The 11,234-nt window shown below is 41.7% G+C and overlaps 1 protein-coding gene across 3 annotated transcripts in view; it reads left to right on the forward strand.

The window, feature by feature from the left end:
- Window positions 1-11,234, forward strand: part of TMEM31 (transmembrane protein 31) — a 28,896-nt gene that overhangs the window by 8,324 nt on the left and 9,338 nt on the right. The gene's annotated exons all lie outside the window — the stretch shown is intronic.

The following is an 11,234-nucleotide window of genomic DNA, read 5'->3' on the forward strand; positions in this document are numbered from 1 at the left end:
GCATAGGCCTTCACACAGGACCTCTTAAGGGTATTCTTGGAAGGCTTCTGAGCCCATCTGATAATCAGTTTCTAAAACAGCAGAGAGAAGCCCTCTGAAGGCAAAGATCACACATGCACAGACACACACACACACATATGTATACACTTTTAAGGACTTGGAACTTGACTTCTCAGCTTGCAAAGGCAGGTCCCACGAGTTACACGTTGAAAACCCATTAGTTGTGGGGTTTTGTTTTTGTGTTTTTACTGTTTGACTAAAAAAAATGAAAGCATCTGTGCATTGCTGGGAGTGAGCAGATATGGTTGGAGAGGTGGAGCAATGTTTAGGGTGTGGGGAACCTCAGAGGACATGTTCTCTCAAGATCCTAAGGTTGGGATAAAATAATTTGAAACTAGGGACAGAGAAAGGAGCAAGGACAGTTCCTAAAAAGGTACAAAGCTGAGATTCACTCAGTTGCTCCCAGGGCAAGGTTGTGGATGGGATGTCAGTGAGACCAAGGCGGGTACAGCCAGCTTTCAATAGAGCTGGTTTCTGAAACTTGGCTGAGAGGACAGAGGAAGATTGATGTTTGCTCCAGAGTAGGGGTGTCAGCTGTGCTTACTGCCTCACCATACTCCCAGCTGTGAACAAAAGTCCTGGCCCTTCATGGTACTGCAGAGCAGTCCAGGCTGGCGTAAGTCTCTGAGGACAGCTAGACCATTTTCTCATCCTGGCTGACAACCAGAAGACAGAAGAAACAATAGAAGGTGGTTGTGGGGGCAGGATTGCAAAGGAGTGAGAAGCAATGACCAGTGGGAAGGAGCTGGCAATTTCAGATATTTGGCCTTTGGATACAAGCACTTAGTAGAAATCTTACAGGGAAAGCAGACATTTTTTTTTTTTTGTCAGATTCACACATAATAGTGATTTACTAAAGGAGGCCTGCAGGGATTCTAGTGCTTCATTCATTCATCCATTCATTTTTTCAGTGAGTACCTCATGGGCCCATCACTGGACTAGGTACTCCATCTGGGTGATGTCAAAGTAATAGAAGACATCTTGTAAAGTTAAGAAGCTTACATGAATTACAAGGGATATATGTAAAATTAAGTAACAATACTAAACAGTACATCTTTATATGCTAAGTACAAACGGACTAGGAGTTTAGAAGCAAGAGTAGTCATATCAGGCTGTCATCAGAGAAGGTAGTATTTGAGAAGGCTGTAAAAAGATAGACATGATTTGGCAAAGTATGAAAAATCCTCATTCCCTCATGCACCTCCGTGGATAACCCAGCCTTTGAGGCCCCTTTAAATGACACTTCCTCAGGGAGGCCTTTCCTAGTCTCCAGGACCAGGTTAAGTACTCTTGCTTTATGTTCCCATAGCACACATTGCTTCCACCTTTCTGAGACACCATCATTTTCACCTAATGACCTACTCTTGTCTCTCTACAATTTGTTCTACACACTGCAGTAAGAATTTTTTTTGGGGGGGGCGGGGCTGGGTTTGAACCCGCCATCTCTAGCATATGGGGCCGGCGCCCTACCCTTTTGAGCCACAGGTGCCGCCTAGTAAGAATTTTTTTGTGAAACGCAAATGTTACATCACTTCCCTCTTTAAAACTCCTACCCCTAACACTTTCCTTCTCCTTTGCCTCCCTGGTCCTTCCTGCTTATTTCCCTCTCACTTTTCCTTCTGGTCACATCTTAAATGTCTCTAAGTTTGTCTCCCTCTAAGGGCAGGACCTCTGTTTCTTCATCATTTATTCTCTATTTGGCACAGTGTCTGGCATAGTATGGTAGGTATTTCATGAAAATCTGTGAATGAATCCAAGGGAAATGAGATAATATTGGTAGTGAAAGCCAGCCTGAAAGATTGGTTTTACATCTATGTACAAAGGGAAATGTTCTCTCCCTCTCTATTTACCCCCTACCACCTCCTCCAAAAACACAAGAAAACTTACTCATTGATCCTTTTAAACAGAGGGATTTGGCAGTGTGGCCAAATGTACTTACTTCCACACGTTCCACAGTTCATTATGTTGGCATTTATTGCCCACCTCCATTGTTCTAAGTAAGCATTGTGTTCATAGTTATAGATGAAGTAGACTTTCTTCATAGCTAATGGAGTTCACAATTGATTGAGTCCCTTTACACTGATCATTCACTTGGTAGCTTCAAATTTCTGATGTAGGGCTTTGTCTTACCTGGGATCAATGGAGGAGACTTTTCAAGGTACTGGAGCCCTGAAAGGACCTCAGTCTCAGTGATATTTTCTGTAATACTGGGGACTCAGAAAACGGATACCTAGACTTTTACCCTTACTCTAGAGGAGACTAAATGGCAGGGTAGATCTGGAAGGGTATTCAGGCAGTAGCCATTCTTTAACCTTATTAGGCTGGGCTTACTATGGCAAGTAGGGCACTAAGGTTCACCTCTTGAGTATCTTGAGTGAAGCAGGGTGGAGGAACTCAAGGAATGACAGGAAAAGGAATGGGATTTTTCAGTAAAAATAGAGGATCTGTCCTGCATCTTGAGGACACATGAAATAATTATGTAGCTTCAAGAAACTTTTCAAAGGGCGGTGCTTGTGGCTCAACGAGTAGGTCACTGGCCCCATATGCCAGAGGTGGTGGGTTCAAACATGGCCCCAGCCAAAAACTGCAAAAAAAAAAAAAAAAAAACTTTCCAAAGACAATCAAAAAACCCCTACCATTAATAGCAGGGGATAGTTTTTTTTCATCTTAGATTTGTTTCCCAGGTACTTGGGAGGATAGCAAATGAAGATGTTAGAAAGGCAATACATACTCAACCCTTTAATACCCCCACTTTTGCCCCAAGGAAGGGTAAAGGGAAGAAATGGATATTATTTTATAGCTGTAGTCCTTATTGGATAACTCTTGGCTAAAGAATAACATTAGACATGGAATCACATGGAATCATTAACACTTTATAGATCTGTTCATTAGTTTTGACACTCCCTCCCTTGAATCCTTTACCTTGAACATGAATCTACTACCAGAATATTAGGGAGGGAGACTACTTAAGTAGCAGATAGATGAGATAAATTTCCACGATTTGTTGCTCTTGTCTGTTAGATGGTCTTGGGTGAAGAGGGTTCATAAACTGGGAATTTGAAATCCAAATGAGATGAGACAAGAAGGGTTAACTCCAAAATCTATGAAGCACATTTCATAGAAGAATAATGATATATTAACAAGAAGCCACATTGTCTCCTTCCATTAAAGACCAACCCAAAGCTTAGGCCAAACGATGATAAAAGGTTTTGTTTCTACTAGGAAAAGGCAAAAAGAAGTCTAAGGGATTCACAATTTCACAAAGAAACCCCGGGAAAGGAAATTCTGAATTTCCAGAATTTGGATCTTGGTTTAACCGTTTTACACCTCAAACATTATCGTAACTGTTGCCAAGATTTGTGCTATCTTTCTATGGGGACTATGAAAATCTAACATGGATATCCTTCAACAGATGAATAATGCAGAGGTTAGGACTGAATGGTCATCACAGGAACAATTTCCTCTGATGTAGATTACCTTTGGCTGTGAATTTGTTGCAGTCTACAAGTCAGAGCAGTTCCAGAAGTGAGCCTCTGAAGTGAATAAATGATGATACTCTGTAGGCATTCACTTTATATTCTATTTTTTTCTTTCACAACTTTAACTAAGTTGAGAACAAAAAGGAGGCTTACACCTAGGGCCTGGCTTTGCCTTGTGAAGCCCTCAGTATCCCCATGTTGTCTGATAGGGAGACCAGACTAAATGATCTGGGATGGCCCTTTCAGCTCTGTTCTAGAATTCTAAGACATTGTGACCTATGGACCCTGTTGTCTTATGGGAAATCCCATGAGGCATTAGTGTTCTAAAAGGGCCAACTGTGTGTTTCCCTGTATAGGAAAAGTGGTGAGAGTTAAATACAGTCAAGATAGCAAATGTGTTGCTTGACCAATATTCTCAAACATTCTTGCCCTTCTGCTGGTCAGGGCTGTCTTTACAACAGTGATTCTCATTGTCTGAAGTAGTTAGGGACTAACCTTAAGTTAGACTAACTGAGAACTGTAAGACTGAGGTCATCAGCCAAACACTGTTAGTAAGTGTAAGGGGAGGTAGGGTGACAGCTGTTCAGTCTTCTTTTTTTTTTTTTTTTGAGACAGAATATCACTGTGTTGTCCCTGGTAGAGTCCTGTGGCATCACAACTCACAGCAACCTCGAACTCTTGGGCTTAAGCAATTCTCTTGCCTCAGCCTCCCAAGTAGCTGGGACTACAGGCTCCCTCCACAACGCCTGGCTATTTTTTTGTTGTAGTTGTCATTGTTGTTTAGCAGGCCTGGAGCGGGTTCGGACCCACCATTCCCAATGTATGTGGCCGGGACACTAACCACTGAGCTATGGGCACCAAGCCAGCTGTTCAGACTTCTATAGATTGATAACTTGAAGAAGGGCTTGGAATCAGAAAGATATGCAATTATAAGATTTTCTTTGTCATGCCTGCTCTTCACTTCAGCCTATTCTCAAAAAACAAGGTCATTAGCCAAGTAACACAAATGTAACACCCCTTGACTTGTAAAATGCCTAACATTACTAGTTGTAGATAATGCAGTTTTGTTTAATCCATTCTGTCATGTGTTTATTATATATGTATTTAGGAATATTATGGGGATATGACACAGTTTTGCTGTTTTTCAAAATTTTTTCAGACAATCTTTTTCTGTTGCCTGGGCTAGAGTTCAGTGGCATCATCATAGCTCACAGCAACCTCAAACTTGTGGGCTCAGGTGATCCTCAGCCTCCTAAGTAGCTGGGACTACAGGCACCTTCCACTATGCCCAGCTAAATTTTCTAGTTTTTGTAGAGATAGGGTCTCACTTTTGCTCAGACTGCTCTCCAGCTCCCATGCTTTTCACATTTTTAAAGCAGCAATAAACTCTTTTCTTGTCCTCCCTCCTCACCCCAAATAAAATATGGTGGGCCAGATGTAGTGGCACACACTTGTAATCCCAGCATTCTAGGAGGCTAAAGCAGAATGTTTGCTTCAGGCCAAGAGCTCAAGACTAGTCTGTGCAACATAGTGAGAACATGTCTCTACCACCTGGGCCAGGTAAACAACAATAACTGCAACAAAAAATAGCTGGGTATTGTGGCCGGCTCTTGTAGTCCCAGCTACTTGGGAGGCTTAGGCAAGAAAATCGCCTAAAGACTTTGAGGTTGCTGTAAGCTGTGATGTCATGGCACTTTACCAAGGGCAACATAGTGAGACTCTGTCTCAAAAAAATTACAAACAAATATGGCGAAGCAAATATGTAATCTGAAAATGGAGTTACTATGTTTGATTATGTGTGGGGTGGAGGGTGTGTGTGGCTGTCCCTTGCCCAATAGATAAGGCATTGTACTGTACTGAGAAATAGGAAACCTAGGTTTGGGTTTTGTTATGAGACTTAATCTCTCTGAACCTCATTTCCTCACCTCTTATTCACTGCTTATATGGATACCTGGTTATTTTACCTCAAAGGTTCATTTTGAGGATGACATGCCACTTAAGTACTTTGAAAAGGGAGAAAAAATACAAGGATGCTAATTACCTTGATAGTATGGTCTTTCACATACTATGAAAGACACAACCCTTTCTTTTTTTTTTTAATTGAAAAGTAAATTTATTTCAGGTTAATATGAGGGTACAAACAACCAGATCAAAATATTTGATTTTGTTAGGTAGAATCCTTCTTGTGAGATACAACCCTTTCAAAGTATAGTTGGTGAAAACTAGCACTGTGATTGGATGGTTAAAATATTTTTTTGCAGTACAGTGCTCATTACTTCATAAACATTATCTAACATTTTGTCATGTCATCCTGTGAGCTTGGCATGGGGAATGGAAAGATAAATACATTATAATCCTTGACTTCAAACTCATATTTATATGTGAAGGAAATAGACAAAAGAACATTATATAATCTTACAGGTATAAATTTAGAGCTATGTACAGGGCATTATCAAAGAACCAAAATCTGTCTGGATGTTGGGGTCACACAGGTTTGAGAATGTTTTACAGAGAATGTGATGTATGGCTAGAGTTTTGACAGATGAGTAGAAGTCCCTCAGGTGGTCAAGGGAAGGTATGTAAAGGCTAGGAAACAGCATGTGCAAAGGCACAGACCATTAGACAGGAAGAGTTGTTAGGTTCAGGAATATGTAGGGTGAATCATCATGGCCAAATGCAGGGTACATTTAGCGGAGTGAGGGGAGTGATAAGAGAAGAGTCTAGGGCACTGGCATGGGCTTTTTCCTGAGGCAAGAGGGAACTATTGAAGGAGTCAAAGCAAGGAAGTGTCATAAATAGACTGTTACAGAAATTGGCAATAGTGTGGAAGATAACCATGCTGAATTCAAAGACTAAACCAAGATGAGGTTAGAGGGAATAGAGAAGGAAGGAGTGATTTCAGAAATATTTGAAAGGTGGACTCAACAGGACTTGGTGATTGATTTTATTTGAGGGCTGTGGAAGGAATTGTCAAGGACGACTCCCAGGTTTCTGGCTTAGGTGACTCATCAAGATTAGAAAGATGGGAGGATGGGGTGGCAGAGAAAGTTAAAAGAAGGTTGTGAGTTGTTTGGCTCTTCAGGTACTTGAGGGATGGTGGTGGAAACATGAAAATCATTAGCATACAGGTTATCACAGCCATGAAGATAGTTGAGAACAGCCAAGCAGTAGGTATGCAGTGAGGAGAGGAAGAAGCCAGACATGAAATCCTGGCAAATAAGAACACCAAGAGGCAGTGTTCAGAGGGGCAAGAGAAAAAATAAAGTGAATGACAGTCACAGGAGAAGAGAATTTCAAAGAAGGCGTGACATCTCTGACAAATGTACGAAGAGGTTGTAAAAGATTGGGACAGAAAAAGTGTTGACTTGATATAGCAATTAAGAAGGTGGTGTGAGGGGCAGCGCCTGTGGCTCAGTCGGTAGGGCCCCGGCCCCACATACTGAGGGTGGCGGGTTCAAACCCGGCCCTGGCCGAACTGCAGCCAAAAAATAGCCGAGTGTTGTGGCAGGCGCCTGTAGTCCCAGCTACTTGGGAGGCTGAGGCAAGAGAATCGCTTAAGCCCAGGAGTTGGAGGTTGCTGTGAGCTGTGTGACGCCACGGCACTCTACCAAGGGCCATAAAGTGAGACTCTGTCTCTACAAAAAAAAAAAAAAAAAAGAAGGTGGTGTGAGGAGCATGGCAAAAGCACAGTGAGGAGTGGGTAGGGAGAAAAGAGAAGATAGATTACGGTGTATTAAGATGTCAACAGTAGAGGTGACTGTGTGAAAAGAGCTAATAAGGACATTTCATGTTTACGTAGTTTGTAAGCATGTTTTATGCCAGTGGGATGAACCCAGTGCCAGTTGAGAAACTGAAAATATAAGAGAGGTGATTTTATTTTATTTTATTATTTTTTTTTTTTTTGCAATTTTTTTTTTTTTTTTATTGTTGGGGATTCATTGAGGGTACAATAAGCCAGTTACACTGATTGCAGTTGTTAGGTAAAGTCCCTCTTGCAATCATGTCTTGCCCCCATAAAGTGTGACACACATTAAGGCCCCACCCCTCTCCCTCCATCCCTCTTTCTGCTTCCCCCCCATAACCTTAATTGTCATTAATTGTCCTCATATCAAGATTGAGTACATAGGATTCATGCTTTGTTTTTATTTATTTTTTTGAGACAGAGTCCCACTATGTCGCCTTTGGTAGAGTGCTATGGCATCACAGCTCACAGCAACCTCAAACTCTTGGGCTTAAGCAATCAAAAGAGGTGATTTTAGCTTGGTCTTTTTTGTGAGTGTGGGCTCAGCAAGATGAAACAAGATGGAAATTCAAGTTCCAAACAGACCCATGTGTTAGAAATTGGATGGGTGTAGAAGAGAGACTATATTGTTGTAGTCTGGTCATATAATAGCTAATTTTATTGAACACTTACTATGTGCCAAGTACTGAGTTAAGCACTGTGCCTGCACTATCTCATTTAATTCCCACAACAACTCTGTGAATTAGGTACTGTTATTGTCTTCATTTAACAGAGTGAAAACTGAAGTACAGAGAGGTTCTGTAATTTACTCAAGGCCACATAGTTACTGTGTGCTGGATCTTGCAGAGCCTTCCATGTCTCTTTAGAGGAGAAAACTGACGCTGAAAGAAATGAAGTCATTTTTTCAAAAATACATATCTAGTAAGTGCTGGAATTGTAATTCAAATCCAGGCTCTATCTGGTACCAAAGCCACCACAGTTTTAATCACTACTCTGTCATGAATGGAAGCTATTAAAACAGAGAATGTGTCTATGTCTTTCTAGATCCAGCTCTGTAAGGCAAAAATATTCCCTAAATTTAGATGATGGTAAGAATTTGTCCTTATTCCATGGAATTTATAGTGATAGCATGAGATCATGCCCTTCCTTGGTAATGCACACACAGTATAATATGACCAGAGTACTTATAGAAAGCCTCATAGTGAAAGCAGAGACTGAGAAAAACAGCTACTCAGGCTGGCTGACAATAGCCGAGTTTCCTTGTGACTTCTTCAGGTGGGTCCATGACATCAGACTTAGTTTATTATCTTTTCATGAAAAGAATACATTGCGAGGGAGAAAGCCCTGGCTCAGATGCCCTTCTTCCTCCCAGTCTAAGATTTGCTAACAAGCTGTTTTGATGTCACCACCCGTTTGTAGACTGTAAATGTCCTAGTTGTGGAGTGTGATGTAGCAAAGAGAGTGAGGCTGGGAAGAGCAGCTTAATTGCTACCCCTTCAGAGATAACTGGCCTTCCTATGGAAACAATGTGTGAAACAGGCAGAGGCAGATAGTTGTACTGCTAAAATCCCCACTACTGTACTCACTTGTCACTGCCAGGGTTTTTATCTGGTGATTGGTTTTTGAAATATAGCTTGATACTATGGGAGGCACCTGTGCTCAGTGGGTAGGGTGCCGGCCACATGCACCAAGGCTGGTGGGTTCAAACCTGGCACAGGCCTGATAAAACAACAATGACAACTGCAACAACAACAACAACAACAAATAATAGCTGGGCACTGTGGCAGGCGCATGGAGTCCCAGCTACTTGGGAGGCTGAAACAAGAGAATCGCTTAAGCCCAAGAGTTTGAGGTTGCTGTGAGCTGTGATATCACAGCACTCTACTCAGGGTGACAAAGTGCAACTCTGTCTCAAAAAAAAAAACAAAAAGAAAGAAAAGAAATATAGCTTGATACTAGTCTTCATATTTGGAGTATTACTAATATTTAATCAGAACATTATCATTCTCAATTTAATGATATAATTTACAAGGTTTTACTGTCTTTTTTTTTTTTTTAGACAGTCTCAAGCTCTCACCCTGGCTAGAGTGCTGTGGCATCACAGCTCACAGCAACTTCAAACTCTTGGGCTTACGTGATTCTCTTGTTTCAGCCTCCCAAGTAGCTGGGACTACAGGCGCCTGCCACAATGCCCGGCTATTATTTGTTGTTGTTGTTGCAGTTGTCATTGTTGTTTTATCAGACCTGTGCCAGGTTTGAACCCGCCAGCCTTGGTGTATGTGACTGGTGCCCTACCCACTGAGCTATTCTTAACTTTGTTTCTGTTACATCATATCTAAAGACTGGCTGTGTGTGTGGTACCAAAGCCACACACTGTGTGTGTGTGTGTGTGTGTGTGAACTCTGTCTGATTTTATAAGATTTCTTGCAGGTCTATTTTTCTGTGATCACTGAGTTAACAGAGGATAAATAGAAATGTGGTATACAAGAAGCCATGTGGCAAGTCATGCTATCATTCTGCATGCACATTCTGAGTGTTTCTAGGTACCAGGAATTGTGTGGGCTAAGAAGATGCAGTCCTTGCCCTCAAAGAGCTTGCTCTATATTTCTTCTGTTGAACAAATGAAAGTACTACTACCTGGCTTCCGAATCCCTTGGTTGTTTCCATGCTTGGTTAGATTTGTCTGTCATCAATAGAGCAACCTAGGAAGATATTTAACCCTAACATAGTGAAATCAAATTTAAGACTTTGATAGCCAGAAATGACGAGATGTAACCACAGCATTGATAATAGCAAATATTGGAGAGTAAATAGTAAAAGAGTGGAGAGAGACAAGAGGGGACACATAGATTCTCAGGAGGTGTATGTTCTGGATAAAGTTTGTGTGGCTCAGTTGAAAGAGAAAATAACTTCAAGAGTCAACATTTCAGCTGGAAAATTGCCTGTTTTTTTTTGTGGTTTTTGGCCAGGGCTGGGTTTGAACCCGCCACCTCTGGCATATGGGACCGGCGCCCTACTCCTTGAGCCACAGGCGCCGCCCCTGTTCTTTGTTGATAGGTGGGGAAAAATACTTATGGGAAAAGGTAAAGGAATAAATTTTATTCACTATCTTTGTTCCACACAGAAGGCTCTTTTTGCTTTGCCCATGAATTCTGGGAGAGCAAGAGGCCCTGCTAATAGATTGAGGAAAAGAGGAAGGCAGACCACTGGTTTTCCAGAGAGCAGGGCATACTGAAGGGAAGATAGAGGCACAGATAGCCTTAAAAACAACTGAATAAATAAAGCCCTTTCTCTGGAAAAATATGTGTATAAAATATTTAGCTGGCATTAAATATTAATAATGAATTAATGAAAACACCCACAACTCTTTATTTATGTAGGAAGATTTTTCCCCTTTAAAAAAAATCTGTTTTAAATTTCAAAATCACTTCATATGTGATCTAAGCAGAAAGTAGTGTGGTCTCTGGAGGGTACTACGAGAATGATGATAAATGGAAGTGACCTCCGAATAAGCCTCTTATATCACCTCCTGCCAATTTACTGTGGCAAGAAGGGTCCAAGTTCAAGCATTTCATAATTGAATGGATTTCTAGGTGTCAGATGCTCCCAGCAAGACCCAGCTTCCCTCCATCCCTTATACATAAGTGGGAAGGGTGAGAAAAATGAAAGCTATTTGTGCCTGATTCTGACACCGGTGCATTTCCCTTCTCTCCTTTGGGGCTCCTATGGGGAGGGATAGTACCTTCCACCTGGCATTGCCTCTGAGTAGCTTTGTGAGCTCCTTTGGGCTATTATGTTGCTTGGTACTTTGGCTTCTTTGGTTCCCAACACCAGCTGATGCCCTGATCTGAATCCCAGTTGGGCAGGCTCTATTGCTCAGTGCTGTAGCTGTCTCCAGGGCATTGTTCTTGAGACTTCCAACAGGGCAGATTTGTGCAGTTGGCCCATCTGGA

Source organism: Nycticebus coucang, chromosome X, assembly GCF_027406575.1.
Source record: "Nycticebus coucang isolate mNycCou1 chromosome X, mNycCou1.pri, whole genome shotgun sequence".
NCBI lineage: Eukaryota > Metazoa > Chordata > Mammalia > Primates > Lorisidae > Nycticebus > Nycticebus coucang.